At 43.4% G+C, this 21,355-nt stretch overlaps 1 protein-coding gene across 1 annotated transcript in view; it reads right to left on the minus strand.

The window, feature by feature from the left end:
- Positions 1–5,557, minus strand: part of ROBO1 (roundabout guidance receptor 1) — a 1,232,929-nt gene extending 1,227,372 nt beyond the window's left edge. Inside the window, exon 1 of the mRNA XM_061627948.1 lies at positions 5,359–5,557. The gene's annotated coding sequence lies outside the window, so the exon portion shown is untranslated. The remainder of the gene's footprint in view (positions 1–5,358) is intronic.
- Between the last annotated feature and the right edge of the window lie 15,798 nt (positions 5,558–21,355).

The following is a 21,355-nucleotide window of genomic DNA, read 5'->3' on the forward strand; positions in this document are numbered from 1 at the left end:
TTGTTGCTGGGTGGCCAAACTCCTCCCTTGCAAAGCTGGCAGGCCAGAGAAAGAGAGAGAGATTGCAATCCTATGCTTAAGTTATTTGCACAATTTATGTCCTGCAGCATTCCCAGAGCATCCGCCGATGAGTAAGAAACACGCTGATTGGCTCCTCAGGATGTCTGCTATCCTGGAAGAAGGTGCATGGGGGAAGGACTGAGGAGTGTGAAGATGATAGTGGCGAGCAAGCAAGCGAGGGGGTGTGGCATGACTATAATGAAGAGACCCTGCACTTCTGAATTTGCAACTACCCTACTGCACTTACCTGGGAATAAGCTGCACTGAACACAGTGGGACCTAACTTCTGAGTAAATATGCATAGGATTGTGATCTTCGAGTATATTTCCTCCAAGTGTTAGTATTGTATTGGCATGTTGCCAGCTTACATGGGCGATCCCCCTACTTTGTACCAAACACCCGCCGCTAATGGTGCTGGTGCTATGTCTCCTTTATTGAAATGGTTGCTTGGTGCCCATGGACAAAAAGTTCCCATAACGACACGATGGCACCAGGCACAGGAAACATAAGCGAACAATCACAAACACACACAGAGAGACGCTAGACGAAATGCAAACATTTCATATCAACCTGAAGCCTGACAGCAGGAAAAGAGGGGAATAGCATCCCCCAGTGTCTCCCGACTTTACCTGCAGTAGACAGGGAAACGCCGCCCCTTGCCTGCCTCCGCAGTTAACATTCTAATCTGGGGGCGCGGCAAGAAAGAAGCACTGATAGCAATACAACTGAACGCATGTGAACGCTGAAAAGCAAAACAGCAAGTTTATTCGTTGTGAGGGCGGAAGTATGTGAACCATCCAAATCTATCGCGCTTGAAAAAGCAGCATTTAAAATGTGGATCCAAGTCGCTATGTGAACAGGCCCTGAATGTCTTCTAGATTACCTTTATTCACATGCTTACTGACTCACTCAAATAATTCTAAAAGTTGGGATGGGCAGGACTTCAAGTTCTCTTTGCAGAAGCAATGACAATTCTACCTTAGCAAGTCTTGCACTATATCCTTAATCAAGTTCAACAACAGCTTTATTTGCTCTTAGCCACAGGCCATAGCAAGGCCTTTAGTACTACAACAAAATATACAATAGCGTGTCAACACTTCTAAAATATAAATCACGGTTAAAAATTCAGTGGTGCTGGCTTTTACAATATTGGGCTCTGATACTTTTTGCAGCAAGTGCAAAGTTTGCTACTGCCAATATAGTTTTGCTATAATTATCCGAAAGCAGGTCGGCTATTAAGATATCAGGAGAGAGGCCAACTCTTGGAGCTATAAAGGGTGCTAAGAATTTATATCTGGGGTCATTATATAAGGGGCAGTTTAGCATATAATGGACCAGATCTTCGATCTCCTTGTTTCCGCAAATGCAGAAACGATCAGATCTCGGGACCCCTTTATATCTGCCTTCCAAAAAGGCTGTGTTCATAGTCTGAAATCTGATTTCGGTATAGGCTCTACGTAACTTCGGGTTGGTAAGAATAGCAAAATAAGGTGCAACAATGTGGTTTAGTTTGAAAAGAGCAAACCATTTTGAGAAGGAGGATGACTCAATAAGAAGCCTATCTTGCACTTCGTGAAAATTAAAAATCCAATTACTCAGATCCTTTGATGAAAATGTTGGGAGGTTACTAGAAGAAAGGTTATAAGAGTCCATTAGCGTTAATACAGTATGGGCCCAACCGCCAATTTGTGATTGTTCTTGCCAGCATAGTTTGACAATTGAAGATTCTTCTAGGTGGAAAATTTTCTTCCAGAATCTTAGTGTTGCAGAGTCTATTTTGGCAGACAATGGGAGGAGACCTGTTTCCGCCCTCACATGGGCAGAGGGGGCACCACGGGGGAGGCCCAGGATCTGTTTCAAGAATAGATTTTGGAGAGGTTCTAAAGTTAGCCAAAGGGCATGACCCCAAATTTCTGCCCCATACAGCAATTTAGGGAGGGCTTTGGCAGTAAAGATTTTTATCATCGGAGCTATTAACTGGCCCCCACGAGAATAAAATAACCTTTTTAGTTGCCCTGTTATTCTGGCGCTCGCTAATTTGATGTCTTCTGCCTGTGGTTTCCATGAAAGGTTGTTAGTCAGGGTTATGCCTAGGTATTTAAACAGATGAACTTGTTCTAAAGGGACACCATTTAGAGTCCAAAGGTTTTTAGATAGCCTATTCTTCCCACAGATCATCACTTTAGATTTTAAGTGGTTTATCTGTAGGTGGTTAACCCGGCAATATTCCTCTAAGGAGGCAAGCATTCTATTTAAGCCGATCTTGTTTAAAGAAAAAAGGGCCAAGTCATCTGCGTATAATAATGCAGATATTTTTTTTGGCCAATTGATGGAGGGAAAAACTTAAATATATCCTTAATCATTGTTTTGTTAATCATGCTTCCCCCCCCCCGTTTAACTTCTTTCCAAAATGTGCATTTAAACCATTGTTAACAGCATTAGAGGCTGGAGAAGTTGCTGCTTCTTGTGATCTGAAAATAAATGTTCTAGCCAATGTAGATTTTACATCTGAATTACAAACTTGGGATGAAGTTTTAAAGTCACATTTTTTAAAAACCAATACACATCATCCTAGGAAGTTGTTTATTTGTTTCCACAAAGCCAGCCTGTGAACTGATGCTATTTCTTTCAGATATGTAGTCCTTATTCTTTCAGGAAACAAATAAAACTAAGCAACCTGATGACTCAGTGGAAAATGCAATGTTTTCTGCATGTTTTTGTTTTCTTCTCAGGGGATTTTTATGAAATCGTTTCCCAGGTATGCAAATCCTCCAATGCAACAGCACACCTGAGAAAGAGGAGCCAACTTTTATGTGGTCGCAACACTATTGGAGAGATGAGGACACCTTGCTCATTCTCCTCATGTGTTTGAGCCAAAACTCAATTTCCCAACTAAGATGTGCAGGGCTGGAGTGGGGGGAGCATCTGAAAGTCACATTCCAGGTCCTGCCTTGGAAGCTCCTGGTGTGTCAAAGCTGGTTGTGATAGCTCAGGGCTATATTAAAGGCAGAAGATTGTTAGTTACTTACTTTATGATACCATATTTTTACTGGGAGGGAAGGAGAGGCATTTTCTGCCTCAAGTGTCAAAATCACTTCACTAAACATGAGTACTATTAACATTAAGTTGGATGGGTTGGTACCATTTGCCGATAAGCGCATAAGAAGAGCCTGCTGGATTAGGCCAATGGTTCATCCAGATGCCTATGGGAAGCTATGGGATCCACCACAAACAACAATATGTCTTGAGTGACCTTGTTGCACATGCATGTTTGTATACTGTACTTACAGTGTACACTTTCTGGGTGGCCACAACCAATCCTGGCTACCCAGAGACATGTACATACAGGACAACGTTCACCTGTATCTGAATGTCAAATGTGATTGTCTTTATGCAACTGTTTCCTACAGAGAAGTGCCTTTCTGTGGAGCAGTCATCCCTGCTAAGGGGCAAGGTCACACATATATCCCCAAACACTTCTTAATTAACACTTCACATGTTTTTTGTTTCACTCAAAACGAGACACAAGGTTAATTTCTGGGTCTTATTAACTTCTGACATCTGCATGTATTTAACCAACATGCAGCCCGTTCATGTGCATATATCCACAGAAGTAAGTCCCACTGTGGTCCCACAGTGAGACGTTTACCTAGGATTACAGTTTTATAGCACAATCTTCTGGCGTGTTTACACAGAAGGAAGCCCCATGTCGTCGAATTGGGCTAACTCAAAGAAAAGTGTGTTTAAGACTGCCGTCTTAGACGAGATGAACTTTGCCTCATCAATTCTGCAGCTCCCACGAGCGAGAAAAACGGACTGTATCTAGGAAGGGCTATTGAAAAGAAAATGGGGATAGAGTAGCGCGCGGGGGGAAAGCGAGCGCCTCGGTGTATTTACCTTCATTTCCCCTCACGAGGATTAGAGGCGGGAAGCAGGCTGAAAAGGGCAAGCCCTCAGTGGCCTTCCATGCACATTCCTTTGCCTCTCTCTCTGCCGCTCCTTCCCTTCTTAGCCCCACAATCTGACTTCTCATTCTCAGGATAACGTAGTCTTGGCCGAAGCGAGGGGGGCGGGGAAGAGAGAGAGGATAGAGGAGACGGCGGAAGGTTGCGGCAATTGACTGCTGCAGCACAAGCAGTTGCTGCAGAGGGGCCAGACGAGCTTCCTCTCCTGTCTCCCCCCTTCCCAGTAGCCAAGCGCCAGCACGTAGGGGGGCTTCTTCCATTGTGTTAGGTGGAGGCGGTCGCAGCAGCACGCCTCTCAGAGCAGTTATTACTCCACGCCCCGTAGCCGCCCTGTCCTTCGGAGAGGAGGCGGAGGGGGAAGTTACTCCCTCCAAGCAGCAGCACGGAGCCTTTCATCAATAATGCAGACGCTGCACGGCTCCTCCACCTGCAATATCCTTCTCAGTACCAAAGGGTTTGACTCTTAAGCAAAATCCGATATTACTAAGGGAGGGAAAGAGAAGCAGTCTTCTTTTAGGTGAAACGTTCTTCAAGGGTTAATTTATTCCCTTCACAACCTACACACAGTGCGGGGGAAGGGGTGGCGGGTAAGTGAAGAGTTTCTAGGGCAATCGGTTTGCCCAGTATTTTTTCTTCCTCTCACTATAAAGAGGAAGCCGAGGCAAAATAAAAGGGGGCAACACATACGTATACCACACACACACACACACACACACACACACACACACACACACAAGCAACACTGGATTTACAAAGTACTACCAAGAGACCCCACTCCAGAGAGACAGCAGCAGCAGGAAATCCCTGTCTCCACCACCAAAGACGCCTGGGCTTTGCAGTAAAAGAAGAAGTGCGGGAAGATCAGCACTCTGCAAAGTTGCTTTTCCAAGCCCAGCACAGTCTATGAATCAAGGCAAAAGCTCAGGGGAATGGACAGCCGCTCTCCTTTTTGCTGTGCTGTCCCATACAGCATGAAAATTGCTCGTTAGAGAGAGCGTGTGTCTTTGAATCCACGCCTGGGATGCTTTCCAACTTCTTAACACTGGTGGCAGTCCCACCCTCCATAACCTGACAACTTTAGAGACAATAAGCACAACTGTGAAGAAACGTGTTAGGTTGGCATTGAGATATCTTCTTTTAATCGTTCCTTCTGTTGCTTTAAAAAAAGCCCTGAATATTTCAACTACCTAAAAGCCGACCCTCTACGTTTCAAACCCAGAATAACTGCAATACAACATTGCTTCCCGCCCTCCCCCTTTAAAAAAAGGGGGGGGGACCCTGACACTTGTGGACGAATAAAAAAATTACTGGTTAGTTAACTTGAGGCACTTACCCTCATAGATTAGGTGGATGTCAGAAAACTAGCAGCTCCATGATTCAAACAGTCGTTGCAACTTTCCTTACAGAGACCTTCTTTTGAGTTCAAGAGACTTTTTACTCTAAAGAAAGATGAAACTGGATCTCTCTCCAATATCAGGACTCCGGAAAATCAAATCCTTCTTCAGAAGAGAATTCTTTCAGACCCGTTATCTGTATTACCATTAATGCGCAGAGCAGAAGGCATTGCATACAAATAGATCCAAGTATGAGCTTCTATTGGTGGCTGAGGCAGGCCCCTGGGTCCTACTGCTCCATCGCAGAGAAACTACAAAGCAGCAATTTGCAAGCGGCTTTGGAGGAGCCATGGATGGGAGGAGGGAGAGAGGAGGGGGCAACTCTCCTTGAATCGATTCGTTACCTCTGCTGTTGTGATACGTGTTGCTGATGTTTAAAATGAATAAAACCCACATTCAGCTGAGATGCCTTAGTATGTAGTGAACACCTTTCCTTTTTCAGCTGCCTTTTTCCCCCAGTGGTGTTGTGCTGGATTGAAAGGGCAAAGGGATGATATATTAAAAACAAGTTTGGAGGAATGCTCAGATGAGTAGCAAAGGGTTGTTGGAAAAATCTTTGCTTCACTCTCCAAATTGCATTTTGGTTTTCCGAGGCTATATACATTTACTTGAAAACTGAGCTCTGCTGATTCCAAGAGGACTTCCTGTTTTAAAAACAAAGCTCCTGAAGATACCAACCTGCCAGTAAGAGGCTATTGAGCAATGTCAGTTGGCTTGCACTAATGCACTTTTATAGGATCCAGTCCCTGGCAAAGAAGGAAGAACAGACTGGCTCCAGGTCTGTTTCCCTTGTTGGATGAATTACTTCTGTCTGATGCTCCCACGTATTTACCCTGTAAAAAGCTTATGTTAGTATCGCTCCCACTTTCCCCTCAATAGTACATTTTAAGTGTCTCATACAGCACCACTGTCGGAAGGTGATGCTGGAGCTGCCAATGCAGCATTGCTGAAGGCTGCTACTGCAGGGCTTGACATTTTGCTAAGAATTGTAGCATTGTGAGGGAGTCAGTAGCTTAATGCATGATCCTGTGTGGCCCTATGCTGGTTTACATACAAGCGAGTCCATTTATTTTTTCCTAAGAGGTTATATACTCAAATTTTCCTCTTGCAAAAATCAGTCACTTTGCAAATTAACCAATTGCCAGTCTAAAGTATTAATTAGAACTCATTTCAAATGCATTCTTATTAGGGTTTGCTTCACTTTAGGTCACATAATTTTCTTTGTCATGAAAAGCAAAAGGAATGTAGGAAGCACCCCTAGGTAGAATACCTAAACACTGTCACTCTTGTACAAATAACTACTTAAAATGCACGTCTGGTTCTTAAGATAATGCCTTCATTCTGGGTACCTCTTTTGAAAAAAATCCTTGTTTTAAAACAAACATGGAAGCGTGTATTCTTTTGGCCAGTCTTTAAGGTGCTACATGACTGTGTTCCTTTGTCATGCAACAGACTAACATATGTAATCCTCTGGAAACCGAAACAATCATTGCAAATTTATAATCTAACCAGTAATTTAAGTAAATCACTGGATAGCATATTTGTCTGGAAAACTTAGCTATAAAAACCCTACTGTAGCATTGGCTCACAGTTGGGTTTTTTTTTTTTAAATGCCTTTTCTCATCCATTTTTCACAGGGGTGAGTATTGTGATAAAACTGGCATGGCTAATATGGAGCTCCCTAGATATTGTTGGGCTACAACTCACATCATCCCTGACCACTGTCCATGTTGGCTGGGGCTGATGAGAGTTGGAGTCCAGCAGCATCTGGAAGGCACCATGTTGGCTACCTTTGCAATAAAAATATGAAATAGGAATTTTCAATTTCTGGAAACTGTTGGAATGAAGCAAACTAGAGCAGGGGCGTCACTACCAGGGTGCGGAGGGTGCGGCCCGCACCCGGGTGTCACCATGAGGGGGGTGACACCCAGAGCCGCCCCGCCCCGTGCCATTGCCCGGCAAGGCTGCTCCAACTCCTCCTCAGAGGCGGGCGGACAGGCGGGCGGGTGAGACCGGGAGCAGCGTCGGCGGGGCAAGGGAGGCACACCAACGTTCCCAGGCCTTCTCCGGCTGGGTGCCCCTCTGGTGCACGCCCTCCCAGGGGCATGGATGGGGTGGCTGGCCTTGAGTGTGCGCGCGCATGTGCACACACGCAAGCAAACCCAGCCACCTGATCCATGCCACTGGGAGGGCACGCACCAGAGGTCAACACCCCCCTGCACTCCCGCTAGTGATGCTGCTGAACTAGAGATTAAAACAGCAAGTGAATGAGTCTGACAGTTCTCTGTTAAAAGAAACACTTTTAAGCAGCTGGTATTTCCCATGGTAAATAAATAGGATGAATCCAATGTTGTATGTAACAAAAAAGTAAGCCATTATGCCACCATGATATCATGCAGTATGACATCAGGGGCAGGGGATAGTGGCAAAGATGGCTTACCTGGCTAGTGGGCAAGCTATGTGGCTGCAGTGGCAGACCCTGGGCAGGAGAGACCGGTGCAGCCTGGGTCGGAGGCCAGGCGGCAGTTCAGGCAGGAGGAGATGGCCTCCTCCTGGAGATGGCCAGTGGCAGGGGCAGCAGTTCAGCCACACCAGCTTACTGGGCAAGCTGATGGGCTAGATGGTGGGGGCTGTAGTCTGGGCAGGAGGCCTGGTGAGAGGGTGGTGGCAACAGCAGCAGCAGCAGAGTGGCTCGGCAGGAAGCCAGGTGGCAGCTCTGGCAACCCATGGGGGAGGCAGGCGGAGCTCTGGTGATCTGGGAAGGGGGGAGCTCTGGTGACCCATAGAGGGAAGGAGGACCTTTGGGAGACCAGGCGGGAAGAGAAGGGGGAACTTTGGTGATGGTAGGCAGAGTTGGCTAGTGAAGCGAGCAGGAGCAGCAGCCCCTAGTTAGTCATGCACAGAGTGGATCCATCCAAGTCCATTGATTTCAATAAGTCTATTCTGAGCTGGATATTCCCTGTAAAGTATGAAGGGGAGATATGTATATGCAAACACTGGACATGGTTAAAGGAGATGAGGGAAAATGCAACTCATCAGCATGTTTTTATATTGTTTATGTATATGTTATGGATATGGATACTGTTTATGTATTGTGCTTTGTAAATTAATTTGATATTTTTATTGTACCTTGCGTATTCTATTGTAAACCACTTTGAGATCTTTTAGATAGTAAGCAGTCTATAAATGGAAATAATAATAATGTTTGCCACCCTGGACTCCTGCTGGGAGGAAGGGTGGGATAAAAATCATAATAAAGAAATAAAAATAAATAAATGTTTTCACTATATTTCCTCAAACTTTTGAGAATGCTTATCTCCTCTTTTCATGTTGAGTTTACCACAAGAAACATTGGTAGAACACATATATACCTGGGCTGTGCAAGAAAGCCCTTAAAGTCTAGTTCTTTATGTCCTATCTGTGCAATACAAACAGTAATATAATTTAGGCCTAGCCAAGTCATGCCACTGAGTCAATGTGCCACAAATAGATCACATATTGCTGCTTCTTCTAGGCAATCACTCGTGACCGAGTAAGATTGTTTTCCAAAATATAGTCTTTAACAATGGATCCGTCTGAGTCTGTATCCACTGCCGATGTACCAGTCCATGACTAGGGGCTTTGGGATTTCACAGATCTGCCCCCGTCGCCATTTGCTGATTGCCATGGGACTTTTGTTATGGAAGACGCCTGTGCGTGAATTTGTTTTATGTGGGGAGATCGGCGCACCACAATCACCACACAATCTTGACAGAAAAAGGCTTTGATCCAATGGCATGGGTACCACAACAATTGGAAGTCCTTTATCTGCTGCAGCCTTTATCCATGTTCACAGCCGTTGTAACATATACATTGTTATCCTCCGCCTGTTCTGCTGTTGAGGACTTTCTTGGATCATTCTTTGTCTGGTTCCTCTCCCTTGACCTTAACGCCATGGGTGTACCTGCTGGGAGTACATGACTCCCGATGGCATCGCTCAAAAGCAGGAGGATTATCAGGCATCTGTGGGCTATAGTACATAGTAAGCATCTGTGTAAGGTATGTACACCTCTGACTGGCCAGAGTAATCTCCTAAGATTATTATGGAAATGCTCGGAGGATGGCATCGAGGGAGAGGGCCTTCTCAGTGGTGGCCCCCAAATTATGGAATGATCTCCCCGATGAAGTTCACCTGCTGCCAACATTGATATCTTTTTGGCACCAGATGAAGACTTTCCATTTCTCCCAGGTATTCTAACAGCATGTGCTGAGCTCTGACCACTGGTCTTTTAACTTGTTTATCTGTGTTTAATGGTTTTAAACTTTGTATGGTTTTTAAATTGTATTTTTTTTAATGTTCAATGTTTTTAATTTTTGTAAACCGCCCAGAGAGCTTTGGCTATGGGGCGATATATAAATGCAATAAATAAATAGATAAATAAATAAATAAAGTGAAGTGATTACTAGCCTGCAAGTTATAATGCATAATTTAGCAGCCATAAATAACCATGTGCCATTCATTACTGTATTAATTTAAAACTGATAAATTGTAAGACTTGAAAAAATCTTTGCATGTTTAAATTAAAAAAAATACATAGTAGCAATAAGAATACATTGTTAAAGTGAAAGAAAAGCAGTCTAAAATATCTTAGTCATAAATCCTAGTGAAGATAAACTTCTAGAGAGTATTTTACAACTGTAGTTTTATTATGCAGCCACGAGAGTGGCTATATACTATAGCCAGCATGGATTTTTCACATTCTGCAATGTTAATTTGAAAATACCCCCATGCCATTCTGATGCTTCCCATAAGCTCATTTCAAAACAAAACCTTACAAAACGTATAGTCCTGAACTCTAAAACGCTTGCTTAATAACCCTGAAAATTTTCATGACGATACACAAAACACTCAGAGAGAATAGGGAGTTCAAAGTGTAAAGAGAGAGAGAAAAAACCGAGAGCCCTTTTGAACTTTTTTCTGTCAGAGTTCTCATAATCTGTTGAAATTCATTAAAAATCACCCATGTCCACAAAGTACCTGTAATCTTATTACTAATCTTGCCCCATACTCTGACCTTCATCTTCTGCAGTTTAAAAAATGTCTGGCTGATTTTTAATTAATTTAAGAAATTTTGGCTTGAACCCAATGATAGTCGGGCATGCTCAGTAAGAACCAACTGTCAGTGTTCTAAAAGCCAGACTCTCAGCTGCTTGGCTTGGCTAATCAGGGGGCCACACCCACACCAAACTTTGATTTCACTTGATACAGTCATGGCTTCCCCCAAAGAATCCTGGGAAGTGTAGTTTGTGAAGGGTTCTGACAGGAGACTGCTATTGCACTGACAGAGCTTCAGTGGCTAGAGTGGTTTAACAGTCAGACACTCTGATTGAAGGTCTATGAGGGGAACAGGGCATCTCCTAGCAACTCTCAGCACCCTTCACTAACCACACTTCCCAGGATTGTTTGAGAGAAGCCATGACCGTCCAAAGTGAAATAAAGGCCTGGTGTGGATGTGGCCAGGGACAACTTTGGTTTAAATTTGGGTGGGAGGCTACATGTGCTTGCTGTAGAATAAAAAGGTGGGGGAAATGCTGAAAAGCAATTATACTGTTCACAATGTTTTCCTTTTGGAAACGTAAGGGGCTTCCCCTCTGCCCAGTGTCCACCCACCCAATCTCCTCCCCTCCCTCTCCTCCTACCCTCCCTGCTACTCCCCCAGGTCAGTGTTAGACTACAACCTGGGAGACCAGGGTTCGAATCTCCACACAGCCATAACGCTCACTGGGTGACCTTGGGCCAGTCACTGCCTCTCAGCCTCAGAGGAAGGCAATGGTAAAACCACCTCTGCATACCGTTTACCATGAAAACCCTATTCATAGGGTCACCATAAGTTGGGATAGACTTGCAGGCAGTCCATTTCTATTTTCAACCATGATTGCACAGAAATAAGTCCCATTGAACTCAAAAAGTATGCAAATAATCACACCCTCCCTCCCTTCTCCTTCCTCCTATCCCATCCCTCTTGCCCCTTTCCTCCCCCTTCCTTTGCCCTCCCTACCCATCCCCATCTCCTTCCAATCCCCTCCTTTCCCTTATCCCTCCCCCTCCCCTTCCTCCTCCCCATGGTCAGTTTTATCTATCTTAAGCATGATTGAATGGGAGTAAGTACCATTGAACTCTATAAGCATGCAAATGATCAAACCTGCCCTCCCCTTCCTTTGCCCCCTCCAATCCACTCATTCCCCTTCCCCCTCCCCCAAGGACAGTTTTACCTATCCTAACCATGATTGCATAGGAGTAAATCCCATTGAACTCAATAAGAATGAAAATGATCAGATCTGCCTTTCCCCTTCTTCCCCTCTCCTCTCCCTTCCTCTTCCCCTCCCTTCTTCCTCCTCCCCTGCCCACTCCAGCCCTCCCTCTCCCTGGTCAGTTTTACTTATCCTAAGCATGATTGCACTGGAGTAAATCCCACTGACCTCAATAAACATGCCATTGATCAAACCTGTCCTTCTCCTCTCCCCCTCCTGCCTGCTCCCATCACCCTCCTCCCCTCTGCCCTTCCTCCCTTCCCTCCTTCTCCCCTCCCCATCCCCTGTGGTCAGTTTCACTTATCCTAAGCATGATCGCAGGGAAGTAAATCCGACTGAACTCAATAAGCATGCAAATGATCAATCCATTCTCAGCAAACTTGCACAGGACCCCATTTCTTACCTCCCGGTTTAAAAAGCAGAGAAATTCACTAACAGGCAAAAAACCTTGTAGTTTAAGAACGTACCTATAGTCCACAGATATTTCTATCAAACTTTGAAAAGCAGGGAAATTGGGCAGCTATAGTGAATGCACCAAGGGAGCAGGAGACCTGAACTCCTCTCTGAGATATTGTACTGCCCTACAAATTGGTCAAAATGCAAACACAATGTGGGTTGGTCTTTCACAGTCCAATCCACTTGCTGTGTAGCTTGGAAGAATGTGGTAACATGTGCCTCTGAGCATATGGTGAGTGGTAGCAACACCTGCAATCAGCCCAAATAATAGAAAGAAGACATGCTGTGCTGATCTTGTTTTAGCAGAGACAAAGCAACATTATTAAGACAGTTGCTATAGTTCAGATGGTCACTTTAAATATGTCTGATTTACTTTGCAATTTTAGTGAATTTTCCTATAGGAAATCATTTTATTTTCTTTTGTTTCTATTGTTATGAAAATGTGTACAGCAACACTTTGCAAAATCTACACTAAAAAACAAATAATGGTACTGACTATTCTGCAGAATAGTCCCCAGTGGACATCAGCAGTGTCTCAATTTGCACAAGATAAAAAAACAGTGGGAGGTGAAATATATATATATATAATTTTATGCAAGGGTGCATAAAAATAAAAATATGAGTGAAAATAGCATACAAAAATGCATTATATGATTAGAAATTGCTTGCAAATATGTCCATTAGTCCCAATAAATGTGTTTATTAGAAGAAATTTGGACTGAAATCCTAGAGAAGCTTCATGAAGATTTTTCCGTAATTTTTTTTTAACAAATTCCTGCAGAAATGTAGAGAACTGAATTTAAGATAACTGAAACAGAGAGATCTTTGTATCTCTACTTGGGAGTAAGTGCCATTGGCCTCTACTTACTTCTCTTAGCTCTCAGCTTTAGCTGCCCATCTACAATATAAGAACAATAATGACCCACCTTACATGGCTACTAGGATTACAAGATGAATGTTCAACACTTTGAATTCCCTAAAATGTTACATATTACTTAATTATTAATTGTTACTCTTAATTAACTATTATATTACATGGACAATATAGAAACATGTGTTTCTATATTATATTCTGTATTATCATGATAACACTATTTTGAGATGAGAGGCCCAATGATACTTTGTAAGAATGACAGAGACTACTGAATAGCAGGGAGACATCAAAGTTATTAGACCTTAGTGTTTTAAATGTAAAATAAAGTTTAATTTAAAAATAATTAGGATTGTTCCAAACTATGTAATTATTGATACTAGTAATATTATTCTATATCATTTATGGGGCTGTAAATATATAATAAATTATGACTGATTGCTTTAATTGATCACTACGACCTGGGAGACCAGGGTTCAAATCCCCACATAGCCATGAAGCTCACTGGGTGACCTTGGGCCAGTCACTACCTCTCAGCCTCATGAAAACCCTATTCATAGGGTCGCCATAAGTCAGAATTGACTTGAAGGCAGTATATTTACATTTTTTTACATCTTTATTTATTTATTTATTTATTTATTTAAAAGCATTTATAAACCACTTAATATTTCAAATATATATATTCTATATTATATAAATTTAGTTCACTGTACATGGGATGTTATCCTAAACAAGCCCCACTGAAATGAATGGGAACAGCACAACAGTGCTTGCACAGCTTCCATTCATTTGAATAGGAATGTGAAAGAACTTCCCACTGGAGTTTTCCTTTATGGCATTAGAAATCAATTTTAAACTGGGTTCAGGGACTTGAGTTAGTTTCCTTTTTTAATGTTTAATGATTTATTTGCTCTGCCTGAATCAAGCTATTATCCATGCAGTGATAATTGATCAAGCAATTGCAATTTAATTGTCTTAATAGAACGATTCAGTGATTTATTCCTCTTTGTTTTGTCTCACTACAGAGTCATAATCTTTGCTCAGACGGTTAACTGCCCACCCACTTTGTCTATTAAACCAATTTCCCAGCTCTGGTTTATTAATCCCTATAGCACAGACAAGTGTGACAGTTTTCCCTGTGCTTGTTAACTGTCTACATCTACTACTCTAAATTTGTACTTTTTCAGATATCTCTACTACTGATAAGGCTTTATAGTTTCGTGAACAATAATAGAATTTCTGTCTCAGTGGTCACACTATTTTTGTTTTACAGTGATCAGCACAATGTTGCATTTGATTAACAATCAGTGACTGGAGATAAAATTAAGCAGATATTTTTACAACAGAGGGAATCAGTTTTCCTCTTTTAACAAGCCTTTTAAGTTGAGACCTATCCCAGTCTGCATCTGTGTTAGAATTGCTTGTTAATATGTTTTTAATAATGTTTTAACCCTTTTTAAAAAGATTTTTTAAAGCTTTTAAAAAATGTTTTTAATGTTTTGTTTTAATGTATTTTAAGGTCTGTTTTTATGATGTTTTAAAGTGTTTTTAGCACTTCTGTTTGCCACCCTGGGCTCCTGCTGGGAGGAAGGGTGGGATGTAAATCAAATAATAAAAAAATAAAAAAATAAAAATGAAATATTTTCCCACTGTTATTAATCTTGCCACGAGTAGCAGTCAGTTAATAAATACTCAAATCTTGGAATAATGTTCAAATTGTATGGTAGGGTTCAACGTGAGAAGAAACTTAGATTTAAAAATAAAACTTCTTTTGTCAAGGATTTTGTGTGGCAGCCTTCCCAATACCTGAATTCTCTTTTGCCCACCAAGACCAAACTGTTATCCATTTTCTCTTATTTATTTATTAACAGTGCAATCCTATTCAAGTCTATTCTGAGTTCAATGGGTCTTACTCCCAGGTAGGTAGGTATGGTAGTGACAGGAAACCATGTTCAGCCCAAGGGCCACATTTCCTTCTAGGCAGCCATCTGAGGGCCACATGCCAGCGATGGTGGCATCAGAGGCAAAAGCAGCAAAATAATGAATGTGACTTTTATCTTTATTCAGTTAGACTAATTTCTCCTTACACACACACAAACACATACACACACCTACTTTTCCATATTCCATCCAAGAAAGCAAGAAGCACTATCAGACCAAGGTCACATTCAAGTCAGGCAAGAACATTCAAGGAGAGCTCATGGAAGATGTGGCCTGGGGAAAGTCCTGAGGGGAAGATAAGCCTTGAGGGTCACATTTGGCTCCTGGCCCTGAGGTCCCTCATCCCTGGTGCATGGGATTGTAATCTGTCCCCATACTACAATCTTTTCAGTATTCAGGACAATAGGAAAAATGAGTATATTCCACAAAATCTTCCTGCTGTATAGATGTAACCTTTTCTCATTTCTTACCAGGACAGTAAATGAGCCCCAGAATGGACCAGTTATCATGTAGCAACTGCTAGCATAGCTGTAACAGGCTGGACTCATCACAGTAACTCCTGATTGAGAATAAATTTATTTATTTATTTATTTGTTGAATTTCTATACCTCCCGACTAGCATAGCTCTCTGGGCAGTGTACAACAGAAAAATATAAATATACACAATAAAATCCAATAAATCAGTGCAAGGGACATGTATATAAAAATCCACAAATTTAAGATCAATTACAACATATTTAAAACTAAAAAACTAAAGAACTAAAATGCCTGAGAAAAGAGGAAGGTTTTAACTTGGCGCCGAAAAGATAACAATCTCGGCGCCAAGCGTACCTCATCGGGAAGACTATTCCACAGTTCGGGGGCCACCACTGAGAAGGCCCTAGTTCTTGTTATCGTCCTCCGAGCCTCCCTGAGTCGGAACGTAGTGTACGGGCAGGTTCATATCGGGAGAGGCGTTCCAGCAGGTATTGTGGTCCCGCACCGTATAAAACCAGCACTTTAAATCTGGCCTGGAAGCATATTGGTAGCCAGTGCAAGCGGGCCAGAACAGGTGTTATATGATCAGACCTCTTGGTCCTCATTATCAGTCTGGCAGCCACATTCTGCACAAGCTGTAGCTTCCGAACCGTCTTCAAATGCAGCCCTACGTAGAGCGCATTGCAGTAATCCAATCGAGAGGTTACCAGAGCATGGACAACTGAGGTGAGGTCCTCCCTGTCCAGATAGGGATGTAGCTGGGCTACCAACCGAAGTTGGTAGAACGCATTCCGTGCCACAGAGGCTACTTGAGCCTCAAGTGACAGGGAAGGATCTAAAAATACTCCCAAACTACGAACCCGCTCCTTCAGGGGGAGTGTAACCCCGTCCAGAATAGGGTGAATATCCACCATCTGATCAGAGAAACCTCCCACCAACAGCATCTCAGTCTTGTCAGGATTGAGCCTCAGTTTGTTAGCTCTCATTGCCCATTATCGCAGCCAGGCAACGGTTCAGCACATTAACAGCCTCACCTGAAGACGATGAAAAGAAGAAGTAGAGTTGCGTGTCATCAGCGTACTCCTGATGACCGCACCCAGCGGCTTCATGTAGATGTTAAAAAGCATGGGAGACAGAACTGACCCCTGCGGGACCCCACATTGGAGAGCCCACGGTGTCGAGCAATGTTCCCCAAGCACTACCTTCTGGAGACGACCTGCCAAGTAGGAGCGGAACCACTGCCAAGCTGTACCTCCAACTCCCAACTCCACGAGCCTCTCCAGAAGGATACCATGGTCGATGGTATCAAAAGCCGCTGAGAGATCAAGGAGAATCAACAGAGTAACACTCCCTCCGTCCCTCTCCCGACATAGGTCATCATACAGAGCGACCAAGGCTGTCTCAGTGCCAAAACCAGGCCTAAAACACGATTGAAATGGGTCTAGATAATCGGTTTCATCCAATAGCACCTGGAGCTGGCCAGCAACCACTCGTTCCAGGATCTTGCCCAGGAATGGAACATTCGCGACTGGTCTATAGTTGTTAAGGTTTTCAGGGTCCAAGGAGGATTTTTTCAGGAGTGGTCTCACTACCGCCTCTTTCTGACGGCCAGGGACCACTCCCTCTCATAAAGAGGCATTTATCACTTCCCTGGCCCAGCCGGCTGTTCCATCCCTGCTAGTTTTTATTAGCCAAGAAGGGCAAGGATCTATTAGCCAAGAAGGGCTACCAATGACATTATCGAGTCCTTAGGGCCAGAATGAAGTAGCCCTCGGACAACTCTAAAGAGCTCCGCTGGTCGGCAAAGAGATGACTTAATAGTTGCAGCAAAATATTGTTTTTTCGCCACCCTAACCGCTGCTAAGTACAACTTAGTAGAGGCACTTACCAGTGCATAATTGCATCCGTCAGAAGTTCACCTCCACCTCCGCTCAAGCCGCCTCCTATCTTGTTTCATCGCTCTCAGCTCTGGAGTGTACCATGGAGCTGTATGAGCTCTACACAGGAGAGGGCGCGCAGGAGCAATCGTGTCAACAGCCCGGGTCATCTCCGCATTCCACATTTCAACCAGGGCTTCGACAGGAGAGCCAGTCTTATCAGCCGGAAAATCCCCCACCCTTGCAGAGGGGAAAGGCCGCTGTAAGTCTGAACTTCAACAAGCGGTGATCTGTCCATGGCAAAGGGAGAGATGTAAAACTCCCCACATCCAGATCACCATCTCCATGTCCAGTAGCAAAAATAAGATCTAGAGTATGCCCCGACACGTGTGTTGGGCCACTGACATATTGGGACAGCCCCATGGTTGTCATGGAGGCCATGAAGTCCTGAGCCGCCCCAGACAAAGTAGCCTCGGCATGGATGTTGACATCCCCCAGTACTAATAGTCTGGGGGATCTCAGCAACACCTCCGAGACCACTTCCGTCAGATCAGTTAGGGAAGCTGTTGGGCAGCAGGGTGGGCGGTACACCAACAAGATTCCCAGTCTGTCCCTTTGACCCAACACAAGGTGCAAACACTCCAGGCCAGTAGCTACATGAACATGGTGCTTGATGAGAGGGATGGAACTCCTATAGACCACATCAACCCCACCTCCCCGACCCTCAGATCTACCATGATGCTGAACCAGGTACCATCAGGTTAATACATTCGTGGCAAGGACAGCTTTGACTGTTTTTGATGCTGCCCTAAAACGTTTAGAATTATTCATTCATTCATTCATTCAAAAATATTTATAGACCATCTATCTGAGTACAACTCATCCAAAGCACATAATAAAAAACATTCAACATTCAACAGAATATGTGAAATACAATATATATGTGCAATACAATATATATAAAAACATAACAAAATTTTGCAACAACCCCAAAGTTATATAAAACCATATAAAACCAAAGTTATATAAAACCATACCTGCCCAAGATATCAGGCATACTTTCACAACACAGCAGACACATATCTGAGCCTGGATATGTATCAATCAGGTACGTCTTCATGGCCTTTCAATGTACTTGGATCCCCATGAGCCCCAGCCAGCATGGCCTATGTTCACGGATTATGAATGTTATAGTGGAAAGCATCTGGAGGGTGCCAGATTGAGGAAGGTACGCTACAGCATTGGCAGTTATTGCATGGCAATTGCGCTGTGTGGTCTTTGGAGCCCAGGAATGCCTGGAATTTGTCAGAGCTAGAGAAATCACCTCAGTGCCCCCACAGTGCTGTAGGATTTGGACGAGTTGTGGATTAGGTCCTTAACCTTTTACTGCACTGAAGCCATGATAAATTTTAAGATGGTATATATCCTGTTATTCTAAATTTATCTCTCAGCGGCTTTTGATACCATTGACCATGGTATCCTTCTGGGCCAACTTGGTGAGCTGGGTATTGGAGGCACTGTTTTACAGTGGTTCCGATCCTATCTCCAGGGTCGCTGTCATAGAATAGCATTGGGTGACTGTCTTTCAGCCCTCTGGCAGTTGTGCTGTGGGGTGCCACAGGGTACCATCTTGTCCCCCATGCTGCTTAACATCTATACAAAGCCCTTGGCAGCAGTCATCAGGAACTTTGGGGCGAGGTGTCAGCAGTATGCTGATGATACCCAGCTCTATTTCTCCATAACATCTGAATCGGGAGAGGCCGTGCAAGGCCTGGACCACAGCCTGGACTCGGTTGTGGGCTGGATGAGGGCCAATAAACTGAGCCTGAATCCTAGCAAGACAGAGGCGCTGTGGGTTGGTGGTACCCGAGTGCGGATAATTGGTCAGTTGCCTGCTTTGGACGGGGTCGTACTCCCTCTGAAAGAGCAGCTCCATAGCCTGGGGGTGCTCCTGGATCAATCTTTGTCACTAGAGGCACAGGTGACCTCTGTGGCTACGAGTGCCTGTTACCAGCTTCGGCTGGTGAGACAGCTGCAGCCATTTCTGGACCAAGATAGCCTGACCACTGTTGTCCACTCACTGGTAACCTCCAGGCTGGATTACTGTAATGCACTCTATGTGCGGCTGCCCTTGAGGTTGGTCTGGAAGCTGCAGCTGGTGCAATATGCAGCAGCAAGACTGCTCACTGGGGCAGGGTATCGCCAACATGTCACCCCACTGCTGAAAGAATTGCACTGGCTGCCCATTTGCTACCGGGCCAAGTTCAAGGTACTAGTTTTGGTGTACAAAGCCCTATACAGCTCGAGACCAGGGTACCTGAAAGACCATCTTACTCCTTATATACCCAGTTGATCACTGCGCTTTGCAGGTGAGGGCCTCCTGCAGATACCATCTTATCAGATTTGTTCTGCACAATATAGGAAACAGACCTTTAGTGTGGCAGCACCTACTCTGTGGAATTCCCTCCCCTCGAATATTAGGCAGACACCATCTCTGCTAGCTTTTTGGTGCCTTTTGAAGACTTTCCTCTTTCAATAAGCCTTTAAAGTTGAGACCTATCCCAGTCTGTGTCTGCATTAGAATTGCTTGTTAATATGTGTTTTTTTTAATAATATATTTTAACCCTTTTTTAAAAAAAGATGTTTTTAAAGCTTTTTTTAAAAAATGTTTTTAACGTTGTTTTGTTTTAATGTATTTTAAGGTCTGTTTTCATGGTGTTTTAAAATGTTTTTAGCATTTCTGTTTGCCACCCTAGGCTCCTGCTGGGAGGAAGGGTGGCATATAAATCAAATAATAAATAAATAAATAAACCCCATTTGACATAATTCAGCATTTGAAATCTAGCAGTTTCTAATAAATAATCTATGTACAAAACCCCATTTTTGCATGCAGATTCATTCTTGCTGTATTGGGGTCTTTTTTCTACTCTATCTTTTGCCTTGACCTCTGTAACTATCTTCACTTCAGCTCAGCCTTTTATTTCTCTTCAGTTGAAAAGAAAGCGACACTTTTACTGGTCATCATCACATTTAAAAACAGATAAAGGTGAGATTTTGCACACAAGTAGAACATTCTCTGCTTTTTCTCTGGAGAACAATCTGTAAAGGGTCTCTTGAAACAGAACTGCATGACACCTAAAAATAAATAGCTCATACTGTAACATAGCATAGGGGCCCCCTGCTAGGCCTCAGGTTGAAGTCACCTGCTTCAGGCAGCACCATGAAGGGGGTATACACAAAGCAGGAACTGGTGAATGATGCAGCAAGATTTTTTAAAATGGTGTCCCAAGCAAGGGGGAGAGGGGGCATCCTTTGCCCTCTGCTTCAGGCAGAAAAATGTCTTGGGCTGGCATTGATGATCCAATAATAGAATTATATCAGCTGGGGACAATTAGACCATTAAACTCTGTCGAATAATAAATTTTGAATGCTGGATCTTTCCCACTGTGATATATAAGATTTGTCCCTGTAGTTGTGCTCTCATTTTTAACAAGCGCACATAGGGCATCTGAACTACCCATTAAAAGAAACATAGAGCTGTAACAGTTCTATTTCTTTACCATTAAAGGATAGTTTATCGTACACACATTGTGTGATGTCATCACGCTGAACATGTTCCTATTTCAGACCATTGGCTCTTAAAGGTAGGAGGTGCAGTGAGGAAATCACATCACGCATTGTGATAAACTACATGTCACTGGGAAAAGAGGGCAAGATATGGTTTGATAGAAATGCCATGTCTCTCATTTTACCATTCACGTAAGGGATCAATAAAAGTGATAGTAAGGGGCATAAAAGCAACCCCACAATATTATTCCTTAAATGTGATTTATATCCTGCAGTCTATGGATGTGTCACATAACATTTACAAACAGATGAAGTTGTAAGTAAAAAGTAAGATGCCTTTAAGAGAAGTAACCATGTTAGTCTGTTACAGCAAAAACAATAGATCTTGTGTTACTCTAAATATTATCAAAGTTGTTATGGCATAGGCTTTCATAGACAGTCCACTTCATAGGCTGC

This window comes from Rhineura floridana, chromosome 5 (genome assembly GCF_030035675.1).
Source record: "Rhineura floridana isolate rRhiFlo1 chromosome 5, rRhiFlo1.hap2, whole genome shotgun sequence".
Lineage (NCBI taxonomy): Eukaryota > Metazoa > Chordata > Lepidosauria > Squamata > Rhineuridae > Rhineura > Rhineura floridana.